Below are 16,429 nucleotides of genomic sequence, written 5' to 3'. Positions count from 1 at the left end.
CGAAAATGCATTCTGTTCTTCTTCTGCAGTTGAGAATCTGAGAAATCAGCAGGTTGCAGCCGCGACGCTAAGCTGAAAGCAAAGCATAGGCCAAGCTGCGCTCTCTCTCTCTCTCTCTGTGTGTGTGTGTGTGTTGAAAGGCACAGAAGGAGCAAGGGGTTAGGAGCAGTGCCGGCTTTACGTACAAGAAGAAGAGAAGGAGTTTAGATTTGGTATCCCGCTTGCTCGAAGGAGTCTCAAAGCGGCTAACATTCTCCTTTCCCTTCCTCCTCCACTACAAACACTCTGTGAGGTGAGTGGGACTGAGAGACTTCAGAGAAGTGTGACTGGCCCAAGGTCACCCAGCAGCTGCATGTGGAGGAGCAGGGAAGCAAACCCGGTTCACCAGAACACGAGTCTACAGCTCTTAACCACTACACCACACTGGCTCTCAATAAGCTAAACAAGCTATGGCTTAGGGCCCCACTCTCTTGCCCCCCTCCCCCAGAAAGGAAAAAACAACAACTGGATGTACATTTCCAAATTATAAGATTAAAAACAAATAAATAAAACCTACATACAGCAACAGTGTTTTGTGTTGTGTAGGCTCCTATGATGTAAGTAATGGGCCCCGCCTGCTCCCTAAAATATCACTGGTTTGCTCATTTCTATATATAGGGTGCCTACATTCTACATGGACTGGTTGCATGGCAACATGTGCAAATGGCTTTAGATACCTATTAGGTCCATATATTACCATATAGCATATATTCAGTGCAAAAAACAGTGACAATTTGTTGTTGACAAAGGAGGACAGCTGGACATATAAAGGGCCCCATTACCTTCAGTAGCTTAGGGCCTCATCCAACCTAAATCCGGCCCTGGTTAGGAGTGGGTAACGGAAAAGAAGTCAGCCAGTCAACAAACAAATAAATAAATAAAAGTAAGCAACTGCAGACGTTTGCGCGCGTGCTCGTCCCTTTCTCTCTCTCCGATTTCCATTACGCAATGTATATAGGCGAATGCAAAGCTCTGCAAGCGCTAAAAGCAACCCAAGCTCCCTTGCAGAGCGTCTGTCGAAGCGCAGCAGCAGCGCAGCCAACGGGGCTGGATCAGCTGCTGGGGGCCGTGACGTCACAGGTCCTCCTGCCTGCACAACGTTCCATTCAGGCGAGCGCGGAGCGCGTGCTCCGTCGAGCACATGGGCAGCAAGCCGCCGAGCTCGGAGCGGCAGCGGCCTGCGCTGCTGCTCCCCCCCCCCATCCCCGCTCGGCTCTTGATTTTTTTGCATTTTATATATGCATCGGATTTATATTCTATTTTTTTGAAACACATGCACATCTAAGGAAAGGGGCAGCCTCTGGCCGGAAACGGCCAGCAACTTTGCAAAACGCTTCGAGGATTTGTTTGGGGGGGGAAAAGGAGACTTGCGTGGCCTGGGGAGAAAAAGATGCGTGGTAAGTGAAGCTTGCGGTGGGGGAGGGGAGGTTGCTGCAGATGCATGCGGGGTGGGGTGGGGGGGGAAAGAAAGAGAGAGTGAAAACCTCCCCTCCCCCGCGTTCTTTTTCCTTGTCATTTAATGGGGCTTTGCTTTCTAAACAAACCGAGCGAGAAGTTTGCAGGTGGCCGCGTCTGGCAATCGCGCCGCATGCTTTTTTTGTGCGTGCAAGAAGCGAGGGGGGGGGTGGAGAGGGCTTGCTCCGTGCTATATTTATCTCTCTCTCCCGTATTTGGCCCCCCACCCCACGCGCCCCCTTCCCTCCTCCAAAGCTCTTTAGCTAACTATATATATGCGTGTGTGTTTTAAATGGCATGTTTAGAAGAAAGGGACCGGGATGCAGACCCGCGGCCACGATGGCTGGAAGCGCGCAAAGAAAAGAGCCGTGCTGGCGAAATCAATAAAGAAATCGGGGACCCTCGAGGAGGGATGGGGAAATGGCACGTCTTCTTTTCTTTGCCCATCCCCCCTCCATTTCCTCCCCCCCCCAACATATAGATCTCCGGCTCCTGGCCTTGTGCACATAATGACTATTCTCCCCCTTTTCCATATATATATATATATATATATATATATATGCGCTAGCGAGATGCCCGGAAAACTCGTTTTTCTGTTTTGTTTTACTTTTGGAATCGGGCAACTTTATCGTGTACTTGGAACTCCTCCTCCTCTGTTTTTCTCCCTCTGTCTGTAGCCCACCCTTCACCGCAGGGGAAACTCGGACGGGTTTTTGCTTCCAGCAGGATCGGGGCCGTCATCTTTTTCCGATGTGCACGCGCGCACGTCCATAGGAACAAACACTTCTGCCTTGGTCCAAAGTACAGTTTCGGATGCAATCTTGGGAGATGTTTCTAGGGCTTCCATCGTGCAGACACCTTTGTTGGCTGTGATGTTTTCCCTCGTCTTCTCTCTCTGCCCCCCCCCCCTGAATCAAGCCCGCCCCCAAAAAATAGAACCCCAAAGACACAATACAAGGATTTTCTCCTTCTGACATAGGCCTTAAAGTCATCTAGCTCACCCCCTCCTTGTCCAATGAGCTGCATCTTTACTGCAAGGAGATTTGCGTATTTATTATTTTTATTTAATTAAAATATCTGCAAACCTCCTTCGCCTGTACACTTTCCAGGAACAGAGTATTACTGTATATAAATACATATTAAAAATTACACATGTCGAAACCAAATAATGTAGCAGCTGTATTAGGCAGCCTATGATAGGCCGTAAATAACCATTTTTTAAAATGCCTGGCCATTTTTTTTGACCCGAAATCGCTTGAGAATAAAGCAAACAGTTTATTTATTTTGTTTTCTTTAGGCTGCAATCCAAAGCCTGATTTCCTCGGACCAAACTCCATTGAACGCTATGGTTTGGATCCAGGCTAAGTTTGCTACACTTCAGGTCCCGTTGAAAGCAATCCAAGAAATTAGTCGTGGCTAACTCCACTCCTGTTAAAATCAATGACTTCTGGATCCAATCTGGTTAGACAGACATTTGGTAGGCATGTATAGGATTGTACCCTGGGTAGTCTTCCATCCTTAAGAACCAGAACTAAAAAAAGAAGGGGGGGGGGGGAGGAAAATCTTGCCTGTGCAAATAATAGGTCACATTTTCAATTTTTATTTTGCCATTTCTGTGTTGTATTTTTTTTTTAAACCAAACATTAAAAGACAAAAGCATAGTTGAAGATCAAATTCAAAATGGCATCAGAGGGAAACCCTTGATAATGAGGTAGGAAAAGGATTAAGAGGATTTTGTCTGCAGTGACACCTCTAAAAACTACTTCAAATTGACAAGTTGGGACATGTTTATGCTGGCCCATATTTATTAGCCACAGAATTAGTCATTCAGCAACTCCTGTGACAGAAGCATTTCCTTTTTTTGTAATGATTTTATGGCTGCCATCCTGTATGCACTTATTTTTTAAGCACTAATTTTATTTACTGCAAATATAACTTAACTTGGGAGTAAGTCCCCTTTGTATTCAGGGAGTAGGGTTGCGCTGTAAAAATATGCGTCTTTTACGTGAAATCTCTGCTTTAAACTTCTAATCGCAACCGGCGTGAATTGGAAGGAAGCAGCAAATCGTTTTGCAATAATTTTGTTTTGCATAAAAATACATTATATATTTTTATTTTATATATATATATATATATATATATATATATATATATATATATATATATAACACTTTTAAAAATCCAGCTTTTTCACATTTATGAGCTCTCTGCAGAATGGAACCACGCTATATATATATATATATATATATACACACACACACACGTAAAGTTGCGGGATCTGCATTTTTTTAAAGATGCCATATTTCCGTAGAAGTTGTCTCTATATATTTGGAGGGAAGGATTTCAAAGTAGTTCTAGTGCTCTGTGACACTTTGAGGAGTGGGGTGTCTGCAGTCTTTTAAAATATGAACGTTTTGAATTCCTACATCCCTCTGAAATCGGATGTCAAAGTCTTGTAGCTTTGTCGATTATGTTCTCTGATTGTCGTAACACAAAATGGAAGATTTGCCCCATCTTCCTCACACCAAACTGTGCTCTGTGACCAAAATGGCAACAGACGTCCTGAGTATTTTCCTCCGGTCTCATGCAAAGCTTTCTTTTCCGATTTGTTTTCTGATCTTCTCTTGTGTAGCAGTAGCATGTTCCCACATTTCCCCCTGAAAGTCCAGGATGCTTGTATATGTATTTTATGCTTGCAGCAGCCTTGTGAGGTCAAATCGTGATTTGCCTCCCATGGAGCTTCATAATTTCATAGGGATTTGAATCTTGGTCTCTCTTACGTTCAGTTTCCACCAGTAAAACCTAGGTTTTGAGTTTGTGTAGACCTGAGCGCTGGGCTGTGTCACTAGCTGTCATTTAACCCTATTCCAGTGGCCTTCTCTGCTTTGCAAGCTCATATATATATAAAAAAATCCTACCTTGTTTGTGTCGAAAACGCTTTTTCTGGCCTGATGTGAATTGAGTACGTAAACAAGGCCAGTTTAATCCAGCGCCTCCTTCCTTGCCCATTCTGACTGGCAATTTTAATTTCGAAATTGTGTTGCTTTCTCTTCCTGGTTGTGATATGGAACCATGATTTGATGTCCTCCTGCAAAGGTGGCGTCTCTGTGAATCAAAATGCCAAATTCATGTTTGTTTCCTTGATCCAGTCCATTCCTCCCCTAATTTGTGAGTGCTCCTAAGGCTCTCTTCCTTCTACTACAGTCATACCTCGAGTTAAATGCGCTTCGGGTTGAGCACGTTCAAGTTGCGCTCCGCGGGAACCCGGAAGTAACGGAGCGTGTTACTTCCGGGTTTTGCTGCTCGCACATGCGCAGATGCTCATCGCGTCTTGCGTTCTGTTCGGGGTGCGAACGGGGCTGCAGAACGGATCCCGTTCACATCCTCGAGGTACCACTGTCTGTCAGGATTTTGCAGGGCTGTAATGCAAACGGTCTTCTGCCAACCTAGCAGTTTGAAAGCGTTTATCTAAGTGCAAGTAGATAAATAGGTACCGCTCTGGCGGGAAGGTAAACGGCGTTTCCATGCGCTGCTCTGGTTCGCCAGAAGCGGCTTAGTCATGCTGGCCACATGACCCGGAAGTTGTACGCCGGCTCCTTCGGCCAATAAAACGAGATGAGCGCCGCAACCCCAGAGTCGGTCACAACTGGACCTAATGGTCAGGGGTCCCTTTACCTTTAATGCAAACCGTATCTTATAGCAGCCCCTCCTCCCCTGTCCATTCTCTTACCTGTCCATTTGTGACAGGTGCTGCTGGTACCTCCAGGCCTGGCTGTGTAATGTTGACCATCCTGGGGAATACAGCACAGTCTAAAGGTGGTTGGAAATTGCATCCTCTGGTTTCCTAGCAACCGTAAGATGCCTGTTCTGTGAATCCTGCAGGATGGCTTTGGAGCAAAAGCAGATTGGGCCGTCCTGCTTATTTCAGGGATGGAGAGTTCCATAAGGGGGGCAGGAATATTTGGGCAACTGCTGAGGCCCACACCTGTGCAAGGGAGCCCACTGCCACACTCATCATGGTCCTTCTTGTTGGTGTTGCTTCCCATGGATATTATATTATAATAATTTATATTATATTATAATAATTTAATAATTTAAATTATATTATAATAATTTATTATTTATACCCCACCCGTCTGGCTGGGTTTCCCCTGCCACTCTGGGCGGCTTCTGACAAAATATTAAAATACAATAGTCTATTAAACATTGAAAGCTTCCCTAAACGGGGCTGCCTTCAGATGTCTTCTGGTAATTGTTCTCCTTGACATCTGGTGGGAGGGCATTCCACAGGGCGGGTGCCACTATGGAGAAGGCCCTCTGCCTGGTTTCCTGTAACTTGGTTTCTCGCAGCAAGGGTACCGCCAGAAGGTCCTTGGCACTGGACCTCAGTGTCCAGGCAGAACGATTGGGGTGGAGTCGCTCCTTCAGGCTGCCCCCGCCCACCATGCACGATCTCCCCCTGGGCATTTTTTTGCTGTTAATTATTACATTTATATTCCATCTTTTCTCCCAAGGAGCTCAAGCTTTGCCTGCTTCTCAGCCTCTCCGTTTTCTCCTCACAACAACCCTGTGAGGTAGGCTAAGAGACAGTGAGTGGCTCCAGTGAACATTTTGACTGAGTAAGGTTTGAGCCCCGGTGTCTCGCAGGAACTAGTCTGGCACCTTTAACCACTACACCTCTGCCAGTTTGAGCACAGGGGGGAAAGGCAAGCACGTTGGCAGCAGGGCTTTGGAGAGGTAGAAGAGGGGACTGTCTAAGGGCCTTTGCTTGTACCCCTCTTCCATCCTCCCCCAAACCCCCATGCAGGGCATACCTAGATTCAGCATTGAATCTAGGGTCATGGTGAGAACCAGTTTGGGCTGTGTACTGAGGCCAGTCAGGATTTGGTGATCTCTACTGATTTATGGAGGGACGTGGGTGGCGCTGTGGGTTAAACCACAGAGCTTAGGACTTGCTGATCAGAAGGTCGGCGGTTTAATTCCCCGTGACAGGGTGAGCTCCCGTTGCTCGGTCCCTGCTCCTGCCAACCTAGCAGTTTGAAAGCACATCAAAGTGTAAGTAGATAAATAGGTGCTGCTCTGGTGGGAAGGTAAATGGCGTTTCCGTGCACTGCTCTGGTTCACCAGAAGCAGCTTAGTGATGCTGGCCACATGACCCGGAAGCTGTACGCCGGCTCCCTCGGCCAGTAAAGTGAGATGAGCACCGCAACCCTAGAGTCGGCCACGACTGGAGCTAATGGTCAGGGGTCCCTTTACCTTTACTGATTTATGGGTTGTGTGTGTTTTTTTTTTTTTTTTTTTTTTTGCTTCATTTCTTAATATTGTATGTGGTGGGATTTGGTTAAAAACTCTACCAGAGCAGTTTGCAGGGCAAATACGTACAGCCCCTCCTTTTTTAGAGAAAAGAATCATACCAAAACAAGGAAAATGTAAGACAGCCAACATCGACATTTTTTAAAAAAAGAAAGGATAGATGAAAGGAAATAATATAATTCAGTGTAGAAAGGCTAACAGAAGAAACAAGGCAGTTTTCACTCTCCAGAAGTGGTTCACTTCCTAGCATAGAGAATTCTAGAGTCCAGGTGCCATCACTGAGAAGGCCCTGTCTCTGACTACATAACGGTCAAATGTTGATGATGCTCGGCAGATTAATCAGCCTTCCGGAGAAGTCACAACAATGGATTGAAATAAAAGCAATGACCCATTTTGACCCAGTTTAAAGTCCAGCATCCCTGTAGACCATTCCTGCTCTTCCTGTGTGAGTGGTTATTTATAAGCCTAGTACAGATTACAGATGGTTTGTTTTGTAGTCATAGACAAAATGAAACTGTGTAAGTAAAATCACAACATGGAAGATACATTAAATTCAGTTGTAATACATAAACGATACAAAATTACCAGGGGTATCTGAAATAAGGTGCACAACATGAAACCTTAAAATGTGGCTGTGAAGAGTGAGTTGGAAAAACATAAATGACATAAACAGATTAAAATTGTGATGTATGAGAACGGCGGCCAGACAGGATAAGTTTAACCTGGGTGATATTTGCTTGCGTAGTTTTGCAGCCAGAAAGAGAAATCTGGCCACAGCCTCTATTAATAATTTGTTTGGATTGGGCAAAAGGTAGACTATGCAAACCTAGCAGAATAATAGAACCATAGAATTGTAGAGTTGGAAGGGCCCCCAAAGATCATCTGCAACCCCCTGCAATGTAGGAATCCTGCCCAGAGCCGCTGCATTAAAAATGGTTGCCTCTATCCTTCAGTCCAGATCCAAAGTTCTCTCTTTCTGAAACCATTCTGTTTGGTTTTCCCCCCCAAATGCTTGTTATGCCTATGACGTTGATCCTATGGCAAGATGGCCATCTGTCATGGATGCTTTAGCTGAGATAAGTCGGTCTACAGAACCACATATTTTGATATGGTATGTTGAATCGTATTTTAAAAAGAATTAAAAAAGTAATTTTATAAAAGAATCTATATACAGTGGACGCTCGGGTTGCGAACATGATGCACGTTCACAACACTCAGCGTTCGCAATCTGCGTCTGCGCACGCACGGGTTGCAATTCGGCGCTTCTCCGCATGCGCAAAGCGCAATTTAGCACTAATGCGCATGTGCGACCGCCGAAATCTGGAAGTAACCCATTCCGCTACTTCCAGGTTTCGGCGGTCCACTACCCGAAAAACGCAACCTGAAGCGTCTTTAACCCGAGGTACGACTGTAGTTACATACAGCCTGCCACGTTGTGTGTGTTGTTTAGCTGAGATGGCTGCATTGCAGGGGTTGGACTAGATGACCCTCGGGTCCCTTCCAGCTCTTATGATTCTGTGAATGTATGCATGGCAAGTGGAATTCTGCCCATGCTCTCCATGCATTGGGGTTGCCAGTGTGAGAATGGGGCTTTAGATGTGTCAGACCAGGCATGTCCAAAGTCCGTTTCCGGGGGCCTAATCTGGCCCGCCAGTCGATTCAATCTGGTCCCCGTGGTAGTATATGTCCTGGGGCAAAATCCTAGAAAAAGCCCAGCAACTTCAATCCTAAAAGCTCAACAACTCTGGGATTAAATCCAAAAAAAACCCAAAACTATATGCTCAAAACTTTTGGGTAAACTTAAACCCTAAAAAAAAAAAAAAAGAACAACTTTGGTCAGCCCTCACGCATGTTCACTTCATCAAATCTGGCCCTCTGAAAAACGTTTTGGAAGCCTTATAAGAAAGTGCTGGAGGAAAGGGACTGTGAGTAATAGCTTGGGAGAGGTGTTAAAGCTGAAACGATTAGCCTGCCTTGTTATTTTTCCTGTTGCCAGAAGGTATGATGTAATCATGTTACATTTATAGAGCTGAAATGTTGCCTTTTGCAGTTTGCTATTGTGTTGTTGTTGTCTTAGGATCTTATGCGGAAGTTGCTCTGGCATTGTTTTGATTGTGAAATGCATTCAATGTTAGAAACTCAGGCAAATAAACAAATCACCAAATGGCATTGCAACAAAATATCTAGGCATCATTCCCCCCAAGAGATATATTATTGTTATGATTTTTTCCATATCATTTCTTTACTGCTTTATACTTTAAAGAAAACATCTCAGTGTGGTTTGTTGTTGTTGTTGTTTATGTCATTCAGTCGTGTCCGACTCTTCGTGACCCCATGGACCAGAGCACGCCAGGCACTTCTGTCTTCCACTGCTTCCCGCAGTTTGGTCAAACTCATGTTGGTAGCTTTGAGAACACTGTCCAACTATCTCATCCTCTGTCGTCCCCTTCTTCTTGTGCCCTCCATCTTTCCCAACACCAGGGTCTTTTCCAGGGAGTCTTCTCTTCTCATGAGGTGGCCAAAGTATTGGAGCCTCAGCTTCAGGATCCGTCCTTCCAGTGAGCACTCAGGGTAGATTTCCTTCAGAATGGATAGGTTTCATCTTCTTGTAGTCCATGGGACTCTTAAGGGACTCTCAGTGCGGTTTACAACATGCTAAAACATCACATCAAACAATCCCGAATTAAACAAATTCAGGCTTCCAGGAAAATATTTCAGATCCTTCTCTAAGTGGAATTTTGCTTTCTCCCCATATTTGTTTACCTACTTAATTTATAGAGTTGCCCCATAGCAGAAATACTCTTAAGAAGCCAGGGGGGTGTACAGTCGTACTTTGGGTTACAGACGCTTCAGGTTACAGACTCCGCTAACCCAGAAATAGTACCTTGGGTTAAGAACTTTGCTTCAGGATGATAACAGAAATCGTGCGGTGGCGGCAGCAGCAGGAGGCCCCATTAGCTAAAGTGGTACCTCAGGTTAAGAACAGTTTCAGGTTAAGAACAGACCTCCAAAACGAATTAAGTTCTTAACCTGAGGTACCACTGTACTCCTTGCAGGAAAAGGTGGATATAAATCCAGTAAACAGGCTTATCTGCTGAAGAAAGCTGGAGGGGCCAGCCAGATGGAGATGCCAGTCACCACCCTGGCATTCCAAAGATCTCCATGTGGTTGCAGTTGGACTTGCGTCAGTCACAAAATGCGCCTGGCCCCTGGGGAATTTCTAAGACTGGTCTTCTTTGTAAATGTGCCCACAGGTTGTCAGTCCTTGACTGGCGCAAGACGCTGAAGGCAGGCCAGCTCTCCTCTTTTGCCTCGCCCAGTTGTCCCACTGCTTCTCTCTGCTCCATGCTGTGTGCTTTATTTACAGCGGCAACACAGGGCTGGCTTGTGGAAGAGCCATGAGTTTCAGATCCGCAGCGGAGCTCCCGTCCGCTTGCCAGGATAGTGGCTTGTCGAAATGGATCCGCAGAAGGTTCACAGACACCCAGCTGTTTGATGGAATGGACCACAAGGGTAGATGTTTGGATATTAAAGGGATTTTTAAATTTTATTTCCCCACCATTTTTCTGTGCTGAATTCCCCCCTTCTCGCCTGGGCAGCGTGAGGAAGGTGAATGAGGACACAGAAGACGGCAGCCAAGGCTGTGCTGGCCCATTCCCCTGATGGAAAGAAGCATGTGAAGCTCTGACTTGTGTTGAAATCTGGCTTGGCAAGGAAAGGGAGATGTTTGTGTAACATGCTACTGAGGAGTCATAGCAGGACCTCAGTCACAGAGCCTCCTTCACCTTTGCCCAGAGTTGTCTAGCATTTAAACACAACTCTCTCTCAATCTCTCTCTCTGCTGGAAGATTAAATAAGGACCCCACCCCCCAAGAAATCTGCCGTGGTGGTTGCAGTCCTGCTCTTTTTATTATTAGAAACTGAGGGAAACAATTAACAATATGCCTCTTGCTCAGTGTTAGAAACTCAGATATACAGTCTCAACTTGGAAGTTGAACAGAATCCGTTCCGAAAATCCGTTCGACTTCCAAAACGTTCAAAAACTAAATCATGGCTTCTGATTGGCTGCGGGAAGCTCCTGCAGCCAATCAGAAGCTGCAGAAGCCCCGTCAGACGTTCAGGTTCCAAAAGAACGTTCGCAAACTGGAACAATCGTTCGGGATCTAAGGTACGACTGTATAAGCTAGGTGCCAAATGGCTCCTTAAACCAGGGGGTGACAGTCGCCAAAAGAGAATGCCTATTAGTCACCATTTGGGGGCCCAGACAGCTCAAAAAGTCTTATTTTTCAAATGACGGGCAGACTGTCACTGATTCTCGGTTAAACGTCTGGCTCGTTCAGACGACAACCTTGAGCTAGAGTTAAGAACTTTGAGAACTGAAAGAAGAAATGTCATTCGATCCAGGAACAGTCCACCTATCCGGTTCGTTCTGATTGTTCAGATAAAATATCCCAGGTGGATTGCTATGAGATATGTTGTTAGTGTGAAAACTGTCCCATGATTCCCCAGGCATGCACCTCCAGATGGTGGTGACGTCAGGCGCCATCGTAGCGCATCTTCACTTGGTCGCAAGTGGCCGATAACCAAGTGCAAAGTGCGCCTGACAAATTTCGAACACTGTGTCTTGCTTCTCTGAGTGGGGCATGGAGAAGGTTGCATAAGTCTGCGCAGAAGCTAGCTTGCTGTACAGAGGTAAAAAACCAACAATCGTTGTTCCATGCGCTTTGCCTCTGGTATATGGCTTTTTGGAGGCTGATGACAGGGCAGTGCTGCCCAGTCCTGCTTTAGAAATCAGCATCCTTGTCTCTTAGGTCCTTGGACAAAGAGAAGCCAGAGATATCTGCCTCTCCTGCCTACCGCCTGCTACTGCTAGCTTAAGAGCCAGATCAACATTTCCGATGTTAAAGAAATGAGCCACTCTAGCGAAGAGGAGTCCTTTGGGTCTCTAATGAGGCCATTCTCTTTTTGGGAGCTGTGAACCTCTCGTCCTTTGCAGAGAGCGAGAGTTGGGAGTACAGCATGAGCCACGAAGGCGATATAGATAATTAGTGTGTTCTTTCTGGTGTGTAATTGTAAGTAATTATGCCATTAATGTAATTGCAGGCCATAACTTTTTCCCCGGGCTTGAAGAACACTCTGCTTCAGGCCACCGAGGGTGGGGAGGGAAGGGTCGTTGACATGCACCAGAGTGATGCCCCTCAATTCTGTCATTCTGGGCAGGGGAGGAATTTCAATCTCTTTACCTCTCAGTGCCACGCATACCAGTATTTGTTTGCTTTGGGGCAATGCTTGTTTGTTTCCTTTGTGGTATACAGTGGTACCTCAGGTTAAGAACTTAATTCGTTCTGGAGGTCCATTCTTAACCTGAAACTGTTCTTAACCTGAGGTACCACTTTAGCTAATGGGGCCTCCCACTGCCACCGCACCACCGCCACACAATTTCTGTTCTCATCCTGAAGCAAAGTTCTTAACCCGAGGTACTATTTCTGGGTTAGCGGAGTCTGTAACCTGAAGCGTCTGTAACCTGCAAGTGTCTGTAACCTGAGGTACCACTGTATTTGTGTCTCGCCTTACTGTAAAGTTGTCCCAAGCTGCTTTAGAATTAAGCTGAAACCTAACAACATTGGGTTGGTACAGATTTACTGCGTAAGTGGTGTGAGAGAACCGTAAGATGTGGGCGATCTTAAACCTCTGCTGCCTTGAGGGACATCTTTGGGGGAAGAAAAGGCTCAGGAGTAAACCCTACACAGCGGAGTCGCTAAGGTGCTCGCATGGAGCCTTGTATGCCTCCTTCCAGCAACACCTGCAGCCAAGCCATAGCTGTCAGCTTTCAGATTTGAAAATAAGGAATCAGCAGGTTCACCTGTCCCGGGGACAGTTTACGGGATATCTAACAATCCGGGATAGCACCGGGAAGCAGCGGGAAACAGCGCAGGAATAAGGGAATTTCCCGCAAAAAAAAGGGGAAGGTTGGCAGCTATGAGCCAAGCTGGTGCCAAACGTATTGGTCTGCTTTCCTTTGGACCACATCGGCGAGTCTTGTCATCCAGGCAGGAGAGGACAGGACCTTCATATGCATTGCCCGGGCTTGTTCCCTGCGGTGGTCACTTTGGTGCCTCTCGAGATGTACAGGTGGCAATGGAATTGCTTCAGAAAGGGAGCACTTTGAATTTGGGCCGAAGGGTGGATTCACCTATTTTTAATTTGGCGACCCTGGCTTTTAAATAAGGAGTTCCACGGCCCTGCTTGCGAGCCTCACTACCAGCCCATCTCAAATTGCTTTGATCACATTTCTGGAAGAGCTACTACCTAACAGCTGTGTCTAAATGAGCCCCACATTTTTGCCTGTTGGAGAAGACCCCCTTGTCTCTTCTGTATAGACACTGCGCTGTGGTTTCTGTGGCTGGCTGGGTGTTGCAGATACCCACCCTCTCCCCAGACCTAAGAAAAGCAGGGAGTTTGCTACGGATGAATAATGGCCCATCCATTCATGATTACCCGAGACCCTTCTGTAGACCAGTTTGAGTTTCATAATGGTATAAAGGCATGGGTTGAGTATAATGAAAGCTGTTGATATTACAGCGACCTTGAGTATCTCCTTGTTGTCATAATGGTGGCCACAGGGATGGGGTTACAGCTGGGGGAAAAAACACAACATCGGAATCACAAACTTGTTGAGTTGGAAGGGACCAAGAGGCCAACTCCTTTCTCCTGTGTTGGAACTCCTATTTGGGGACTTCCCTGGCTTTTTCCTGGCCCATGTGGGACCAGTCTGGATAGTTAGCCTTGCTGAAGACTTGACGTTTTCATCCCCAAAAAAGTTTTTGATTGAGTTTCCCCTGAAATGAGGCTGCATTTTAATGTTTTAATGTTGTATTTTAATCTTGTTTTTTAATCTGTATTTCAATCAATTGTTTTTATATGTGGTGTTAGCCGCCCTGAACCCGATCTTGGCTGGGGAGGGTGGGGTATAAATAAAATTTATCATTATCATTATCATTATCATCTTTCACCCAAAGTGGGGCTTGAACCCACAATACTGAGATTAAGAATCTCATTCTCTGCCGCGTGAGCTATCGATGGAGGGGTCCTCATTAGAGGTGCCAGTGAGTTCAAGGAAATTGGGGCAAAGCACCACATTTTCAGCCATGTTGCTGCTCTCAATGGACATCTTGCAAGTGTGTTTAATAGCAGCCTTGGTGCATCTTTGGGGAGGTAGAGGAGCTTAGCGATGGGACGATGGTCCAAACGCCTTCCCGTGTCTTGGCTCCCTGCTTGAAATGGAGACGGTCTCTGAAGTCACTTTGGGTCGGGCCCTTTATATAGACCTTGCAGAAGGCCTGCTAGCTTCTGCAGGGATCTGCAGGCGACGGGGCTTATTCGTTTTGCACAAACATGGCTGCTTCCTTGTGGCACTGAGGATCGTAGGAGGCGTTTTTAGGGTGCAAACCTGAAGATGGATTCTCCAGCGTTTGTTATGTAGCAGGCAGCGGCTTTCTCTGCGAGCTTTGCAGGATGGAGAGAGAGAGGGAGCGAGCGAGCGAGCGAGCTAAACGCTTGGCTCGCTTCAGCCAAACAGCATTTTTCCAGGAAACTGGTGCCCACTGAGGCTATTTCCATGTCGGGGAAGAGTGCTTATTCCAAGTTCACGGCGCTGGCAGCTGCGTCCACCGATGTTTGGCGCGAAATGAGCTCTGCTCCTGCCTCCCTCAGACCATGAATCTTGCAGGTCATCTAAGTTGAACACCGAATAAATTGCATGCTTCGCTTTTTGCTTTTTAAAATGGCTTTGGCCCTTCTGAAGGTTTTGCTTCTTTGCTGTTTAAAGGGTTATGGGCATGAGAAAACAACAACCACCCAGATCTTCTTCCTAACGAGAAAAGGGAAACTATTCTTTCCCCTGCTTAGATTAAGTGCAAATAGAACCATTTCTCTCACAGTTGCTCGAAGCCTCTGTTCTTAAAACGATGGACTGGATGTCTTCTCCCCACCTGGCATTTCAGGTGCCAAGACCGTTTATCGTCATGTTTAAATGCCAGTAAATGGGATTTCCGAGCCAGAGGTTCCAGGAGAAGGGACACACTGGCGCTGCTTGTGCCTTTCCCCTTGATTGCTACGGGGCTGGGATGTTCTGAAAGAAAGGTCTGTTCTGTTATGCACAGCTTCTGTCGCCCATGTGAATAATGGGGATGTCGCCTTAAAATTAGGGGTTATCTGGAAACTTTAGGCTGTGCATCAGCCGGTCCTTCATTTGCTTGAAATGCTTTTTCGACTCCTGCTGCTGCTAGTACTTCTCAGGGGCAGTGTCCAAGTGTGTGCTTGGAGTTTGAGTTAGGCTGAATTCATAGCTCATGTGCTAAAATGAAGGGCTGCAGCTCACGGACACAGCATTCGGAAATCACTTTTTATTTTTAGTGCCTCAAGTTTCTAGTCCAGGCATAGGCAAACTCGGCCCTCCAGATGTTTTTGGGACTACAACTCCCATCACCCCTGTCCAGTGGTCCTGTTAGCTAGGGATGATGGGAGTTGTAGTCCCAAAACATCTGGAGGGTCGAGTTTGCCTGTGCCTGTTCTAGATGATACGGTTGTGCCTTGACAGCGTGGGAGCAATACATGCTGAAACCTCAAAAGCTAGAGATTTGGCAAAATTTCATCATCATCACCACCATCATTAGCCAGCTCAGACAACCTGGTTGGTGATTGAGAGGCAAAAGAGAAACGTTTGAAATAAACTGATTTGAAATCAAGAAACTCCCTCGGGAAATGGTGGACTCTCCTCCGTTGGAGGTTTTTAAGCAGAGGTTGGATTGACATCTGTCATAGATGCTTTAGCTGAGATTCCTGCATTGCAGGGGGTTGGACTAGATGACCCTTGGGGTCCCTTCCGACTTTAAAATTCGATCATTCCTAGGTTTAACCCCCAGGGTCATGGTGAGAACCATTTTGCGCTGTGTACTGAGGCCAGTCAGGATTTGGTGATCTCTACTGATTTATGGAGGGACGTGAGTGTCGCTGTGGGTTAAACCACAGAGCCTAGGACTTGCCAATGAGAAGGTCAGCGGTTCGAATCCCTGCGACGGGGTGAGCTCCCGTTGCTCGGTCCCTAATCCTGTCAACCTAGCAGTTCAAAAGCACGTCAAAGTAGATAAATAGGTACCGCTCCAGCGGGAAGGTAAGCGGCGTTTCCATGCACTGCTCTGGTTCATCAGAAGCGGCTTAGTCAAGCTGTACGCCGGCTCCCTCAGCCAATAAAGCAAGATGAGCGCCGCAACCCCAGAGTTGGCCATGACTGGACCTAATGGTCCTCTCAGTAGTGCTGTAAAGTAAGTCAGTAGCCTTTCAACTGCTTGTTGCGTTGAAAGAGACTGGACAGAGTCTCTTTTTTTACGCAACAGGAACCCAAGAGAGTTTTCTGGGTCCGTCTTCCAGGAAACCAGGAGTTGCGCTTCGTCCTTGCTCTTTTAGCTACTGCCCTTACAGCAGTTCTTGAGCGTCTGAGGAAAGGTCTAGCTTTGAATGCAGAAACCCCTGGGCTCAATCCCCCGACAGGCCCAGGTTGCAGGGGGAGAGACCCCTGCGTGGAGCGCTGCTGCCAATCAGTGCAGACAGTACTAAACTAGAT

At 46.5% G+C, this 16,429-nt stretch overlaps 1 long non-coding RNA gene across 3 annotated transcripts in view; it reads left to right on the top strand.

Moving 5' to 3' along the window:
• Positions 1-1,187: 1,187 nt before the first annotated feature.
• LOC309349113 overlaps positions 1,188-16,429 on the top strand; it is a 144,730-nt gene continuing 129,488 nt past the window's right edge. For all 3 annotated transcript variants that reach the window (XR_014159724.1, XR_014159725.1, XR_014159726.1), the window contains exon 1: positions 1,188-1,436. This is a non-coding gene — a long non-coding RNA (uncharacterized lncRNA). The remainder of the gene's footprint in view (positions 1,437-16,429) is intronic.

The sequence above is a fragment of the Podarcis erhardii genome (genome assembly GCF_964252035.2).
Source record: "Podarcis erhardii genome assembly, chromosome: 8".
In the NCBI taxonomy this organism is placed as follows: domain Eukaryota; kingdom Metazoa; phylum Chordata; class Lepidosauria; order Squamata; family Lacertidae; genus Podarcis; species Podarcis erhardii.
The sequence above is the reverse complement of the archived record's forward strand: the minus strand, read 5'-3'. Positions and strand labels throughout refer to the sequence as shown.